General features: G+C 42.7%; 1 protein-coding gene across 1 annotated transcript in view; it reads right to left on the reverse strand.

The window, feature by feature from the left end:
- The window catches only part of tafa5a (TAFA chemokine like family member 5a), a gene marked incomplete at its 5' end in the record, with an annotated part of 197,039 nt that overhangs the window by 179,382 nt on the left and 1,284 nt on the right, over window positions 1–16,373 (reverse strand).

The following is a 16,373-nucleotide window of genomic DNA, read 5'->3' on the forward strand; positions in this document are numbered from 1 at the left end:
TCTGGTCCACAGGGATGGACTGTTTTGGCCCACTACTCATAAAGGCTGGTCGCAAAACCGATAAAAGATGGGGGATCCTATTCAAATGCCTTACCACTCACTGCCTTCACATTGAAATTCTAACCAGCCTCGATACCGACAGTTTCTTGATGTCCCTGCGCCGTTTCACATCACGCAGAGGTCAACCTTTCGAAATTTTGTCCGACTGTGGAACGAACTTCAGAGGAGGAGCAAGGGAACTTAGCAATGCCTTTGCTGCAATGAGCCCAGCATTAAAGGAGCAACTGGGTAAGAGGAAAATTCTATTCAAGTTCAACCCCCCAAATGCCCCCCACTTCGGAGGTGTGTGGGAAAGAGAGGTGAGGTCAATCAAGACAGCACTGCGATCGACCCTGGGAGCCCAAACCGTTACGGAGGAGGTGCTTAACACTGTTCTAATAGAAATAGAAGGAATCCTCAACTCAAAACTCCTTGGTTACGCTTCATCGGATCTGGCTGACCCTGACCCTGTGACCCCAAACCTTCTGCTCATGGGGCGGCGGGACGCCTCCCTTCCTCAGGCAGTGTACAACGACACTGAGCTCATTGGTCGCCGCAAGTGGAAGCACAGCCAGATCTTAGCCGACCACTTCTGGTCACGTTTTTACTACTTACCAAACCTTCAAACCCGCCAGAAATGGCATAAAGACACAGCCAACCTGGAGGCATCCACAGTCGTTATGGTGATGGACCCACAGTTGCCCAGAGGACTGTGGCCAATTGGAAGGGTGACTCGCATCATGCCAAGCGACGACGGGCGTGTTCGTACGGCAGAAGTGGAGATCAAGGGCAAGACCTACATTAGACCTGTGGCCAGACTAGTGGCTCTTCCGGCAATGGCCGACCCTGAACCCCCTTGCGGGCAAAAATAGTAATTCTTGAACACTGTTTGTTTCTTTTATTTGTTATTATTGTCATTCCTTTTGCGGAAGTTAGTAATGATCAAATCAATTGTATTTGATGGGGCGGCTGTACAAAATCCACCCCCTCTCAAGCTGAGAGTGGGTGGATTGGAGTTCACAAAATGATCATGTCACTTAGTGGTGGGCGGGGCCCAATCTGAGCCTCGTTTGGTTCAGCTGGGGTGGGCCTATATAGGCTCAGGTTGAACCAGCAGACAAACATTTTGTCTGAAGGGTAGAGATCCACTGCAGGAAACCCACGGCTATGTGAGCACTTCCGATGCATTATAAGTAGACTTTATGTTCCTTGGTTTAATTTGCTTGATAAACATTTATGCCGGTCTGTTTATGCTTTCTGTCTGTTTAAGTTACTGATTGTTTCTGTCTTTCACTCCTATTTTAGTTAAATCATCACCACCACCATATCATCATCATCATCATATGTGTTGTACACAGACTGGCAATAAAACACCATTTCAACTCTCAATCCTGGTCTGGTCCAAATGTTCTTGTCGGCATACTGGTGTCGGGGTGTATAAGTTAGCCATGCAGTGAACTCTCTACCAAACCTAAAGACATTTTACAGCACAGTTACATTTAAAACACTTCGTCTCAAAGGTCCTTGTTTCCAATGAGGTCCTTGGTATTCAATTCATAGACAAACAACGTTCGTCTGTAGTACAACCAAGTAGGGAATTCATTGACGAAAAAACACAACAATAATATGGAGATAAAAGGTTTCTGCCCGGCAACAACTATATGCTGGGGTTAAGAGGTCAACGCGCCCAGGAGGTTACTGGCCAGTGGTGGAAAAAGTACTCAAATTCTTTACTTAGGTAAAAGTATCAATACTGCAATGTAGAAATACTCTGTTACTCAAGTAAAAGTCCGGAATTCAAAATTTCTTTGAGTAGAAGTACAAAAGTAATGGTATCAAAGTGTACTCAAGGTACCAGAAGTAAAAGTACTCATTATGCAGAATGTCCCATTTCACAAGTTTTCAAATGTATACAAATCTTTTGAAAATAGTAGATCTAAAAGCTCCCAACGCGTCGCATCGCGACGCGTTGGGAGCTTGTAGATCTACTATTTTCAAATGGCAGAAGTGTATATAGGGCTGAAGTAGTTAATGTATGTTTTGTAATAATAATCAAAATCTACAAAGTAACTAAAAGTTTTCAAATAATTGTAGTGGAGTAAAAGTACAATATTTGGATCCGAGATGTAGTGGAGTAGAAGTAAAAGTATTGGAAATTGGAAATACACAAGTAAAGTACAAATACCTCAAAACTGTTCTTAAGTACAGTACTTGAGTAAATGTACTTAGTTACTTTACATCACTGTTACTGGGTCACAGCGTACACATGTACAGCAGTACACATGTAGGCCTACTACTGTGATGTTTCCCCTTCCTCGCTGTGACTTCATTCTATGCATTGCCAAGCTTTGATTGGTAGGCCTACTGTCGGGCCTCGGGGGGGGTTTCAACATCTCTTTATGAGAGGGAGGTGTATTGTGGTTAGATATCTTCCTTTAAAGGAGAAATCCGGACATTTTAAGTGGTATCTTTGATGTGTCGTTACTCACTCACCGAGGTAGGAAGTGGCGTTGAGTTTTTCCAGCGATTCCCCTGTCTGTGATTCTGGTCGACCCCCACCATTAGCATAGTGGGAGGCGCGTGGCTCAGTGAAAATCGCCTAATTCCACAGCTCCAAACTTCTTTTTTTTCCCACAAATCCTCCTCATGGTGTCTCCTGATACTTTCACATGCACTGTTTATCACTCACGAGCTGGCGTTCATGGTCAGCGACGTGAATGTTTTCCTCTCGCGTGAAATCTTGCGTCTCGCGAGATTTCCCGAGGAGCGCAGTGAGCCGAGGACGGGAAATCTCCGGATTTCTCCTTTAACAACACTGGCTTTCAGTGGTGGGAGTAAAGGTAAAGGTAGCATTTACCACAATGTAGAAATACTCTGTGACAAGTGAAAGGCCTGTATTCAAAACTTTACTTGAGTAAAGGTACAAGAGTATTGCCATCAAGATACTTAAAGTACCCAAAAAAAAAGCTCACAACATGGGCTATTTTCGAATAGCCAAATTATGAAATAGGGCTTAAGTGGTTAATGTCCATTTTGTAAAGATCATCTCAAACATGCAAAGTAACTAAAGTCACTAAAGCTGTCAAATAATTGTAGTGGAGTAAAACGTACAATATTTGCCTCTGAGACGTGCTGGAGTAGAAGTATAAAGGACATACTCGAGTAAAGTAAATGTACCTCGAAATTGTACTGAAGTACAGTACTTGAGTAAATGTACTTAAGTTACTATCCACCACTGCTGGCTTTCCTGGAGGCCAGCGAGGCTCTCCTGTAAAAAAAACGAAAATGGAACCCGGAGAGATTCATGGTAGAGCCAGCTTTTCATTACCGCCCACTGCCACGGCAGTGGCTTTTTTTTAACGGTCCCTTGACGCGGCCGGGGCGTAATCAATAGGACCTCCAGGGCATCAGGGGGCGCCGGGTGGTGCAAACTGTTTTTACTGTCTTAGCCCATTGAGACCTGGAACGCATCTGTGTCACTCTTTCATTTGAGCTAAAAAAGCATTATTTTACACTATGGCTATTCAAAAATAGCAGAAATACAAGCTCATAGCGTGCTGTGCTACGAGCTTGTAGATCTGATATTTTTGAAAAATCATGAAAATGTGTGCAAATCTTTGAATATATATATATTTTAAAGCAAACATTAACTAAAATCTTTGCTTCTGGGGGGTCCCTGGAACAACACATTTTGAGATGGGGGTCAGCGGTCAAATACATATAATTTTGGGGGTCCTTGACATGAAAAAGTTTGAGCACCACTGATATTTCGCAGAATCGGAACCTCAGGCCTCAATGGGTTAAAGCAAAGTGTAATCAATAGGGCCTTGTTGTTGTGAAAAGAAACAGGCCGGCAGGTAAATATTGGAGATTTCAAACAGGTGGTGATGAGAACTGCCCGCAGTCAACGAGACACGGGGGGATCGTTTGGAAGCGGTTCAGATTACCTTGACAAACCGGCCACGCGTTCCCGCTCAGACCCGTGATTGATTCATCCGAGCAAATTAATTAACGAAGCCTTTAAGTAATGAATCAATTAAGCCATTGATTAATGTGCGTTGCCCTTATGGATTACAGCTGATTCTAACCATTAAAGATAAATTGCACCCAATTGAAATCTGTTTATAGCAGATTACTCTGGGCGAAAAAAAAGCATAAAAAAAACCCAACCTGGCTTGTGTGCGTGCCGTTGCGGCGAGGGATTCGACACGGCTAAGTGTTTGCCGTGATCATGAATCGTCTACCGAAGCCAAGGGGAGCACTATCGGTGTCCTAAACACACGTTGTTGTCGTTTAAGTCTGGCGCTGTACTGTCGGGACCAAGTCGTACCCAAATCGCTCCTTCAGAAAAGTTAAAACAACGCCCTGAGAAGTCACAAGCGCCACTTCTTGAGTCACATATCGGCCTGTCACGATTATTCACAACCCTATCGCCAGAGGATACGTTGTGATTGAACGTTTCTCGATGACAACGTTTCTGGACCACAAAAACGTTAAATGTTCACATTTTCGTTGCATTTCAACGTTTAGGTTTTATGCTTTAGGTTTAGGGGTTAGTTTTAGGGTTAGGGTTAGGGTTAGGTTTAGGTTTAGGGTTAAGGCGCGTCGCATCGCAACACATTGTGAGCTTGTATATCTGCTAGTTTCAAACATTTTAGTAATTTTACTTTTGGTAATTTAAGTACATTTTGATACCAATACTTTTGTACTTTTACTCAAGTACATTTTTCATTACGGACTTTTACTTGTAACGGAGTATTTCTATATTGATACTTTTACTTAAGTAAAATATCGGAGTACTTCTTCCACCACTGCGGGTACATGTTAATGCATGACACAGAGGGAAGAGAGTGTTTGCCACTGCTTGACACAAATACCACCCCCGAGGCAAAAACAAATACACACGGTGGCACTCGATGCCATTCTGAGCCATGCCTCTCGCTCGAGGAAAAGCCCCCGTGACCCACATGGTCTCCGTTTTTCGTGACAGCCACAAATAAAATAGTATCTGGTCACCCCCGATGTCAGGCACGCAGTAATGACACACACACGACCTCCGTGTCACTTTAGCGCACGCTGTGGTGGCACGGTTGTCAGCTGGGAATCGATCGCTGCAGCCCGGAGACATCGGCGGTGTCTTTGGAAGAGGGAACGGGGCAGACCATAATGTTTAACCACTTAAACCATTATTTTATACTTTGGGCAATTCAAAAATAGCAGATATACAAGCTCATAGCGCGGCAACGAGTGCCGCGCTATGAGCTTGTAGATCTGCTATTATTTTTTTTAATTTGCGAAATTTGTGCGAATCTTTGAATGTATATATTTTTAAAGCGAACATTTGTAAATCTTTGCTTCTGCTGGGGGTCACTGGAACAAATTGTTTTGAGATGGGGGTCCGCGGCCGAATACATATCATTTTGGGAGGTCCTTGACATGGACAAGTTTGAAAAAACTGTTAGGATTTAGAAGACATTAATGTAGAATCCCCCAGAAGCAAAGATTTGAGTTAAAAATCTTTGCTCTAAAAAAAAAAATATATATATATATATATATATTAAAAGATTTGCAAAAATGTTCACTATAAAAAAAAAAATAGCATATCTACAAGCTCATAGCGTGGCACTCGGTGCAAGGTTCAAGTAATTAATATGATAAGTTTACAGTGAGATTTTATATATTTTTTTTTTTCTTGGAAATAAGGCCAATAACATGGCAGCTGTCCTTTATTTGAGTTCAGCCCTATTCTCAGGATCCACATGGGAATGGGTGTGGCTTCCAAGTCAATCTCACAGTCACGGATATATATATATTCTTTGCAAGAATGACAGATTCCACAAGCTCATAAAACGTGACTATATAAAGCAAGTAAGAGACCAGTAGGGGCAGTGGTGGCCTTAGCTACGGTATGCCCCCCCCCCCCCCCCCACAGAGGGGGCACCCTTCTCCTTTGAGAGTGCAATAAAATACTGCTTAATCATAAACTAATGATCACAGAGGACATTCAGGTAGCCAAGATACAAGAATAAATAAGGTTGTTAGTAGTTGAGTAGTTGTGCTGAGTCTGTGGTGTGCATGTCACTGTGTGTCAATATACTGTATCTTCATCAATCTACCACACAGGGCCATGAAACCTCATATTATGTCTCTGAGTCAATAATTGACATACTGTATGGTTCAATTTGGCGGTCCAAGGACAAGGTCAATTATTGATTAACACATTGTCATACATAACTTATGAGCTATTCATCATAAAGGGGATGACAGTGATTACATTAGAAAGCGGGTCTCAATCCATTTCATTTCCCCTGCTCTGGCTTTCCTAGATCAGCGGTTCTCAAAGTGGGGTCCTCGAGGGAGATCCAGGGGGTCCCCGGCTAAATGTGTTAATAGAGCGTCACAATAATGATAACCTTTTATACTTTGGCTATTCAAAAAATAGCAGATCTACAAGGTCATAGCGCATAACTCTGAGGATGTAAAGCAGGGGTCTTCAACAGGGGGTCCGGGACCCCTAGGGGGTCCTCAGAGTTACTAGGGAGGGCCGCCGAATATTTCCGCATACAGACTTTTTTTTTTAACACTATCCACTACAGCATCCCTGTTCTCAGGGGAACATTAGCCGAAAACAGCAGATCTACAACTGCGAGGCGTTGTGAGCTTGTGGATATTTTCGGGAAAGCGGTTTGGTGTAGAGGGAAATAAAGAGCAGACTAAGTACAGAGCCAACGGTCAAAGTATCGAGGGTTTAAGTGATTAAATGTCTGAATGCACACATTTAACATGAATATAAATGTAGTGGGGGTCCCTGCTTCATCCCTCTCTCAGCTAGGGGGTCCTGGGGCTGAAAAAGGTTGAAGATCCCGATGTAAAGTGTAGAATGCTTGTATTTTGTGTTTCTTAAGCCTAATGCTACCGTTTGTTCATTCGTCGAAGCCTACGCCAGTGAAATACTGTAGACAAGTGATTTTTGTTTAAAGGTTTCATGACGTTCAGTTTTACCACACATTAAAATTATTTGTCATGGTCCTTCAAACGTGTATAAAACGTTTTAACAAAGAATTCCACTCCAGTGATCCATGGCAGGTGTTTTTCTCTCACATTTCTAAAGCCTTTTCAACTGCAATGAAAAAAATAAATCTTTGCCTGCGGGTGTCGCTGTTGAGGGATTTTCCCTGTCAATCATCGCCCCCCCGCACCCCCCCCCAAAGGAAAGGACAGGGGAGGGGAGGGGCGAGGAGGAGAGTGGGCGGGATTAATGGCCTGTGACTTCACTCTCCAAGGGCCAAGCTCAGATTACTTTTCAGCCTAATTATTCAGAAAACCCCAGACCACAGAATGTTCAAAGTTCAGATTTTTTTGGGTGTAATTGAAGTCATAAAACCCCCCAAAAAACATTTTAAAAAAAAAGTGAAAATGAATGTCAGAACCTTTAACCAGACAGTTGCATATAGTGATTATATGTTTGCTGTTTTACTTATGTTCTTCTGGAAACCTACACTCCTACACAACCTGTATAGAAATAAAACAGTGATATAACCGTCATGTCAGGGGTGTGTGTGAATTCCTTGAGTGAGACACTAATACACTTTTCATCAAATACAGCAGTGTTTCCAGTGGTGGAAAAAAAAACCCAAATTCTTTACTTAAGTAAAAGTACCAACACTGCACTATAAAAAATACTCTGTTACAAGTAAAAGTCCAGAATACAAAATTTACTTGAGTAAGAGTACAAAAGTATTGGCATCAAAATGTACTTAAAGTACCAAAAGTAAAAGTACTAAATATTTGAAAATAGCAGATCTACAAGCTCACAACGCGTCGCATCGCAATGCGTTGTGAGCTTGTAGATCGTCTATTTTCAAATAGCCAAGGCATAAAATAGGGCTAAAGTGGTTAATGTATGTTTTATAATGTAATGATTTATATCTGAAAAGTAACTAGTAACTAAAGTGTTAAAATAATTGTTGTGGAGTAAAAGTACAACATTTGCCTCCGAGATGTAGTGGAGTAGAAGTATGGAAATTGGAAATACTCAAGTAAAGTACAAATACCTCAAAATTGGACTCAAGTACAGTACTTAAGTAAATGTACTTAGTTACTTTCCACCACTGAGTGTTTCTAAAACCCTTTCATGTCAAGGTTCCCCCGAATACATTTGGCCACAGATCCCCATATGAATATACTGTACATAAGTTGTGCCTGCAGGGACCCCCACACAAGATTTGTGTTGTTAAAATGTCACATTTCTTCAAGATTAAAAATAAATATATACAGATAGAAGCTCACATTTTACATGAAATTGGTTAAATAGATGTGGATGCCATATTAACACTTTTTTTTTGCTGGGGACCCCCTAGGAACTCCCTCAAGGGCCCCTGGGGGTCTGGGGATTAGCTTAATCACTCAACAGTGAACAAAATGCTGTATAAGTGTATACCGGGTATCTGCACATTTCTAAAGTGACAATATAAGGACTTTTAGACCTTCTAAGGGTTAAACATGAAAATGAATAATTAAGACCATTACTGGGTCAAAAGCTACCAAAAAGCTATTCTATATAAAAATTGTCAAACATTGGCCAACTTCTCAAATACTACCTTAGATTAGAATGAAGCAAAAAGTGTGAAAATAGCTGATGCTCACAACGGCTTGCAAGTTGTTCATCTGAGGAACCGAGTCAAACGGGTGGATTCAGACTGGGTCAGATTGATTCAAACCGTTCCCGAGTACGATTGGCCTCTCCCAGCTGGCCAGCATTCACATTGGCCAAGATTCTCCCGCACCCGAGTACACTTCATTCAACAGTAATGGTACACATGTGCCTCATGGGGGCGCTGTGGACTATGGGGCTTTGGGAGATAGAGAATGTCATTCACAGAAGAAGAGTCACTTCAGAGCGTAGAGTGAATAATAAAGTTTGACCGTGTTCCTGACGTTGTCTTGAGTTATAATAACAACAGATCAACAATACACAACCAAAGCAGTGTCGTCTCTGTTCATATGATAGTGACGTCACGGACGCATCCGTGGTATTTTAGCAGTGACGTCACAGACTAATCCTTGTTATATTTATCCTAGTGGCAGCGTTCGCAACACATGTGTTTTTTGTTTATGTTTTTCCACGGCTTGTGCTACTCAAACAGTAGCAGGATTATTATTTCTTGTCAACATTCAAGTAGAACTATGAGAAGGTATAACCCAGCTAAAATAATGTGTCATTATAAAAATATATAAAGGATATATGATTAGCAGTCCACTTCCTTCTCTTGGTACGGATGGATTCACACTGCAGCGTTCCGTTCCCGGGTGCGCAGCAATCGGACCCGAGACTACCTCCCCAGGCGGTCCCGGGTGCGGTACGGTGATGCGTTACGGGGAACGGTACGCTACGTTCACACTATCACAACATCTGCCATGTGGTCCGGGATGCGCACCCGGGACCATAGTCTGAATCCGCCCTAAATGTAATGCCCAACTCCTACAATTCCAAGTTCTTGTCAGGGTGGGGTGTCCCGAGTTCAAATATGTTTATTTTGGGGGTGGGGCGCGGGCTGATAAGTTTGAGAACCATGGTGTAAAGCTACCAACGCTAGCCGGCCCTTTAACTCTAATGCAGGGGTCTTAAACAGGGGTTCCGGGACCCCTAGGGGGTCCTCAGAGTTACTACAGGAGGTTCGCCAAATCTTTGTGTGATATGATATTTTTTTTGTTTTACATTAACCACTTCAACCCTAGCATCCCTTTTCTGAGGAGAACTTTAGTCAAAAATAAATAAATTTTTGGCAAAGAGGTGTTTGGTGTAGAGGGAAAAAAGAGCAGACCAAGTAAACAAAAAATGTTTAATCTGAAACACAATGTTATACAATATAGAGGGGGGGTCCCTGCTTCATCTCTCTCTCAGCTAGGGGGTCCTTGGCCTAAAAACGTTGAAGACCCCTGCTCTAATGCCTGGTTTATATTTAGTTGCGCGCCGGCGTCGTGTCGCGGACATTAAAAATAGCAGATCTACAAGCCTTACGCTGAGAGGTGCTTTGTATGTGCTTGTACATGTGCTATTTGTGGAGCACAATATACAGTAAGTATGAATCAGGCTTCAGCCTCCCCCAATATGCAAATGAAGACGAGCTATGAAGCCAGTGTCCTCAGGCTGTCTCAAGAAAGAGCATGGCTACCACCTGCATGCATGTACACCAACCAATACACACGCATGCACGCACACATGCACGTGCTCGCACGCACACGCACACGCACACACACACGCACACACACACACACACACACACACACACACACACACTACAAACAATCTGATGAGGACTTTTGATCCCATAGTGATGTAGTGTATATCCCCTCTTCAACACACACACACACACACACATGCACACACCTTTTATGTCTAGCCTCATGTACATAATGTACCAGCAGGATTATGCTATGTGTATACGGTATACAGTGGTGGAAAGTAACTAAGTACATTTACTTAAGTACTGTACTTTAGTATTTGTACTTTACAGGAGTATTTCCAATTTCCAATACTTTTACTTCTACTCCACTACATCTCGAGGAAAATATTATACTTTTACTCCACTACATTTATTTGACAACTTTAGTTACTAGTTACTTTTCAGATAATGATAAAACATACATTAACCACTTTAGCCCTATTTTATACATAGGCTATTTGAAAATAGCAGATCTACAAGCTCACAACGCGTCGCATCGCAACGCGTTGTGAGCTTGTAGATCTGCTATTTTCAAATATTTTAGTACTTTTACATTTGGTACTTTAAGTACATTTTGATGCCAATACTTTTGTACTTTTACTCAAGTCAATTTTGAATTCTGGACTTTCACTTGTAACAGAGTATTTCTATATTGCAGTATTGGTACTTTTACTTAAGTAAATAATTTGAGTACTTTTTCCACCACTGACGGTATATGTACAGTGTATATGTTTTAGATGTTTTCCCTATCCATGATTTCCCGTTTGATTTATTTTTCTCCTTGCCCCCCCCCCCCCCCCCCCCCTTTCTTTTACCTTTCTCTTTCTGATAACAACAGCAAACGATGGAGCTTACACAAGAAAGGAATTTCACCCACTTCTTACTTGTAAACCTTTGATGTTACAATAAAGTTCACACTCTGATTGGGATAAGGAGTGTGTGTGCATGACGAGCAGACAAGGCCAAAAGTAGTTATTCCCCTTCTTTTTGTATTATTATAATTATTATGTATGTGATTCACATTGCTGCGGGTGATATTGCGCGACGCTGTGATGTCTCTCAGCGCGGTGAGAGGGAACAGAGCAGCGAGAACGACGACATGGATAGCATGGAGCCTGGCTCTCTGCCAGTGTTGCCAGATTTTGCGAGAGAAATAAGCAACCGGGTCTATGAAAACGAGCCCAAAAGAAGCGTCTATAGGCCATTAGGCCATGCGAGCGCTTTAAACTGATATGCATCGGCTATTTAAAAATCACACCCTGTGTGAAGTGGGCAGTGTCTTGCTAGCTAATCACAATACTGAATGGAGTCAACCAATCATGTACAAAAAATAAATACATTTATTGAAACACTCTTTATGATGGAGGAAACCATAACTTAGAAAAAACAAATTTATGTTTTTTTTAAAGTTATGGTTTCTTAGGGCTATGCACATGTGTCATGTGACACTGGCCAATCACAGTCCTGAATAGACTGTGATTGGCCAATCACGGTGCAGGGTTAGGCGGGGTACATTTTTGTACATTTTTGGCCAATCACAGCGCAGGATTTGCTGTACAAATATCCAAACCTCACTTATAGGGGCGGTTTCACAGCCCAAAAATCACACCCAGTGTGAATTGAGCGGTGTGGTCATCACAGTGATGGAAGCTCACATTTTTAAAAAAGTGTTTTTTTTGCCAGACCCAAGGGGTCGGGCTTACATGAGGCTTTGTATCTGTTTCGTCCATACATGGGCAGGGGCCATTTGTCCTCCGGCCCCAGCCAAAAAAAAGTTTGTGACGTCCCCTTTCGTCACGAACTATTCATGACATCATGAACTTCAGTTATAAAGTGGTTTGTAGGTGTGTTACATACTAGGACTTCATTTTGGGTCTGGCAGAACCACGTCTCCTGGTCTTGTTTAAGTGCATAGTCCTATTTATAGGTTATTAATTTCATCATGTGTCTCGCTAGCCAATCACAGTGCTGAATAGAGTCAGCCAATAGAGTCAGCCAATCACAGTACAGCTAGGGTTGTACTAATGTAGAGGGGTGTGCTATTATGAGCCAATCACAGTACAGCGAAGGGTGTACTAATGAGTGATGATGTGTCCCAACCCCACTTATAGGAGCAGCTACACCGCTCAAAAATAGCTGATCTACAAGCTCACAATATGTCGCATTGCATTGTAGATCTGCTATTTTCAAACAAATCAAAAAAAATTAAAGCGAAACATTTCTGGTACGGGGTCCCTGACACGATTTATTTTTTAGATGGGGGGGGTGCTGGGGGTGAACACATATATATTAATTTGGGGGGTCCGTGACACGACATTTTTGAGAACCACTGGTTTGACCCATTTAGACCTGAGGTCGATTCTAAAAAAAAATTCTAAATCCTGACCTAAGTTCTCTAAAACATTTCTTATTCAAATAAAGTACAAAATTGCATGTTGCTATACTGTATGAAGCAACAACTACACTCAGAGGTGATCCCGGCTTAAAAGGTATAATAACGTATAGGTGTTCAAACATTTAGGAACAAAAACAAGCCCAAAAACCTGCAACACAAAACAACAACTACCAATAATCTACAAGCAACTTTACAGAAACACAAGGCCGGGTGTTGATTTCGTCGACTAAAACTATGACGAAAAATGCTCGTCGACTACCTTTTTTCACGGACGAAAACGATATAAAAACTCAATATAAACTAAGCTATGATGACTAAAACTAAGACTAAATATATTGACAATTTCGTCCACAAATATAAACTAGACTAAAATGTTAGTGAGGGATCTAGTGGAGAAGAGATCCAGTAGAACTAAAAGACAAGTCATTTTATGTTTGGTTGCGCTCGGGTGTTGCGCTCTGAAAATAGCAGATCTACAAGCTCACAACGCGTCACGCTGCGACGCGTTGTGAGCTTGTAGATCTGCTTTCAGCATGCAACCAAGTGTAAAATCAGTCATTACGACGCCATCAAGGCACCGCCAACATACATTGTAGTCGACTAAATCAACTCTAGATTTAGTCGACTACATGATATTTAGTCGACTGAAAATAGACAAAAACTAAAACATTTCAGATGACTAAAATATGACTAAAACTAAATGGAATTTGATTCAAAAGACCAAAACTGAATAAAGATTTGCTGTCAAAATCAACACTGGGCCAAAGTCTCTTATAGTAAGCAGACATCAGACATGGCAACACTGCTAGCAGCAAGCAGCCAGCCTTGGCTTTTATTATCACCATCCCCAAAAGACTGTCGCTAATGCAGTCCTTTGAATTCATTATATCAGCACACGTCTTCTTAGCCCCACACAGCCCACACTGACCTTGGCAATTCTTACAGCCCAAAGTGAGCATGTTCTCTGTCCTCCTTTGTGTGTGTGTGTGTGTGTGTGTGTGTGTGTGTGTGTGTGTGTGTGTGTGTGTGTGTGTGTGTGTGTGTGTGTGTCTCTCTCTCTCTCTCTCTCCTGAATAGATTTCAATGAGAGCAGACTCTCGAAACGTTGTATAATGAACTTAAATTGGCCCCCGCCCGCCAGGCCCCGGGGCTAAAAGCTATTCTGTGTATAAGGGCTTGAAAGCAAAAGGAATATGCAGGCTTAAGGGGGGAGGGGGGGTGGGGGGGGGATCACCTCTCTATAAAAAAAATAAAGGCAGCACAATATGATACTGACAAAATAACACAGCGTGGAAGGTCAAAGAGATTGCCTTGCCACTCCGGTGAGCTCAACAACGACAAATGCTGATGGCCTGAACCAAAGCCCCCCCTCAGGCTCCTGTGCAGCCTTCAGCTTTACTGTGTCACTGCTGTGTGAGTCCATCCACCGCACGAAACCCTCCTCAGTCCATCCACCGCACGAAACCCTCCTCAGTCCATCCACCGCACGAAACCCTCCTCAGTCCATCCACCGCACGAAACCCTCCTCAGTCCATCCACCGCACGAAACCCTCCTCAGTCCATCCACCGCACGAAACCCTCCTCAGTCCATCCACCGCACGAAACCCTCCTCAGTCCATCCACCGCACGAAACCCTCCTCAGTCCATCCACCGCACGAAACCCTCCTCAGTCCATCCACCGCACGAAACCCTCCTCAGTCCATCCACCGCACGAAACCCTCCTCAGTCCATGCACCGCACGAAACCCTCCTCAGTCCATCCACCGCACGAAACCCTCCTCAGTCCATCCACCGCACGAAACCCTCCTCAGTCCATCGGCGGTGGAGTAATGGTCGAAAGCTGCAGATCTAAGGTTGTAGATCTGCTGTTTTCACGACTGGGATAACGCTGAACGGCTAAAATACACACACTGAGTCTGAGGTTTCAGGGCCAATTCAGAGGCAGTCTGATATCGGGGCCGATATTTGCATTTCGTATCATGGATGTACTGTATGCTACATGGTAAAATAAATGGTAAATGGTGCATTGATATAGCGCCTTTATCCAAGGCGCTTTACCATGATGTTCTGGTGTAAATCAAATGTCATTCACTGAAGAAATAAACAAAAAAAAAACAAGTGCAGTAAGCAAGTGTGTTTGATATGTAAAAGAGGGTCAACAATGAACATGCCTGTCTAGAGTTAAAGGCATGTGCGCAGAAAGTCTTAATGAGATGCCTTGTAGGGTACAGAGTTCATTACAATCTGATGATTCGATTAAAGGAGGAGTTCACCCAAAAAATGACTTATTTTCTATCAATTGCACACCCCATGAAGCCTTGAATCCACAGATTTATTTTTGTTTTTGTGGCATTCCTAAGCCAATAATTTGATTCCCGTCTCCTGCCGGCTAATGTATCCGGTAGGAGACACAAAGTAGATTATTTGTGTCTCCTACCGGATACACACCCAGTCATCAAATTATTGGCTTAGGAATGCCACAAAAACAAAAATAAATCCATGAATTCAAGGCTTCATGGGGTGTGCAATTGATAGAAAATAAGTAATTTTTTGGGTGAACTCCTCCTTTAATTATAATAATCTATAATATAGATTCCTAGAACCTACAGTATGTCTCTGCTGTCCGGCAGGAACCAGCTAACTGCAAAATGTTCATTTTTCAGGAAATGAAAAAAAGTGGACCTCCAAGTACACACACACACCCACCCACACACACACACACACACACACACACACACCCACACACACCCACACACACCCACACACACACAGAGTTATCGGCCTATCTGCCTTCCCGTTCTCCAAAATATCAGAACTGGTACCAGCCTTGAAGAATTCATATTGGATGGATGACCTCCAGCCCGGTTGCTGGTAAAAAAAAAAGCCTGGAGCCCACTCTGCCCACGAGAGTCTGGGGTGCCAGGCAAGTGAGAGATAGACAGAGAGACATAGAGAGACAGAGAGAGAGAGAGAGAGAGAGAGAGAGAGAGAGAGAGAGAGAGAGAAAGAGAGAGAAAGAGAGAGAAAGAGAAAGAGAAAGAGAAAGAGAAAGAGAGAGAAAGAGAAAGAGAAAGAGAAAGAGAGAGAGAGAGAGAAAGAGAAAGAGAAAGAGAAAGAGAGAGAGAGAGAGATAGACAGAGAGACAGAGACAGAGAGACAGAAAGAGAGAGAGAGAGAGAGAGAGAGAGAGAGAGAGACAGAGATACAGAGAGACATAGAGAGAGAGAGAAGAGAGAGAGAGAGAGAGAGAGAGAAGAGAGAGAGTATATTTTGCCACAGCTTGACCTGAATATGCGCTCGGCAGCGACGGCCTCACCAGTCCTGTTCTGAGTCGTTGCTCTCTTAAAACAAGCGAAGAAAAAAACTCCATGACCCGTGCAGATGGCGCCCGCCCCGGGGCACGGATGCAGAGAGACATCTCCATGTACTAGACCTAGTCAATACCATCCTGCTGCTGAAGGAACGCTTCGCCCAAGAAATGACTTCATTTCTATGGTTTACATACTGTACCCCGTGATGTCTGGAAGACATGGAGAATTTACCTCTGTTAAACATTCCTTAACCCGTTAAAGGAGCATTTCACCCTTGGAAGAACTTACAGTCACTCAATGTTAATAATATTTGTAGTAGATAACAGTAGCAAAATTTGAAATTTGCACCCTATGGCCAGAAACATATAGAAGTCTGTGTGTTTGACTCTCTGTGTAATTTTAG

Source organism: Gymnoscopelus braueri (assembly GCF_963280865.1).
Source record: "Gymnoscopelus braueri genome assembly, chromosome: 23".
In the NCBI taxonomy this organism is placed as follows: domain Eukaryota; kingdom Metazoa; phylum Chordata; class Actinopteri; order Myctophiformes; family Myctophidae; genus Gymnoscopelus; species Gymnoscopelus braueri.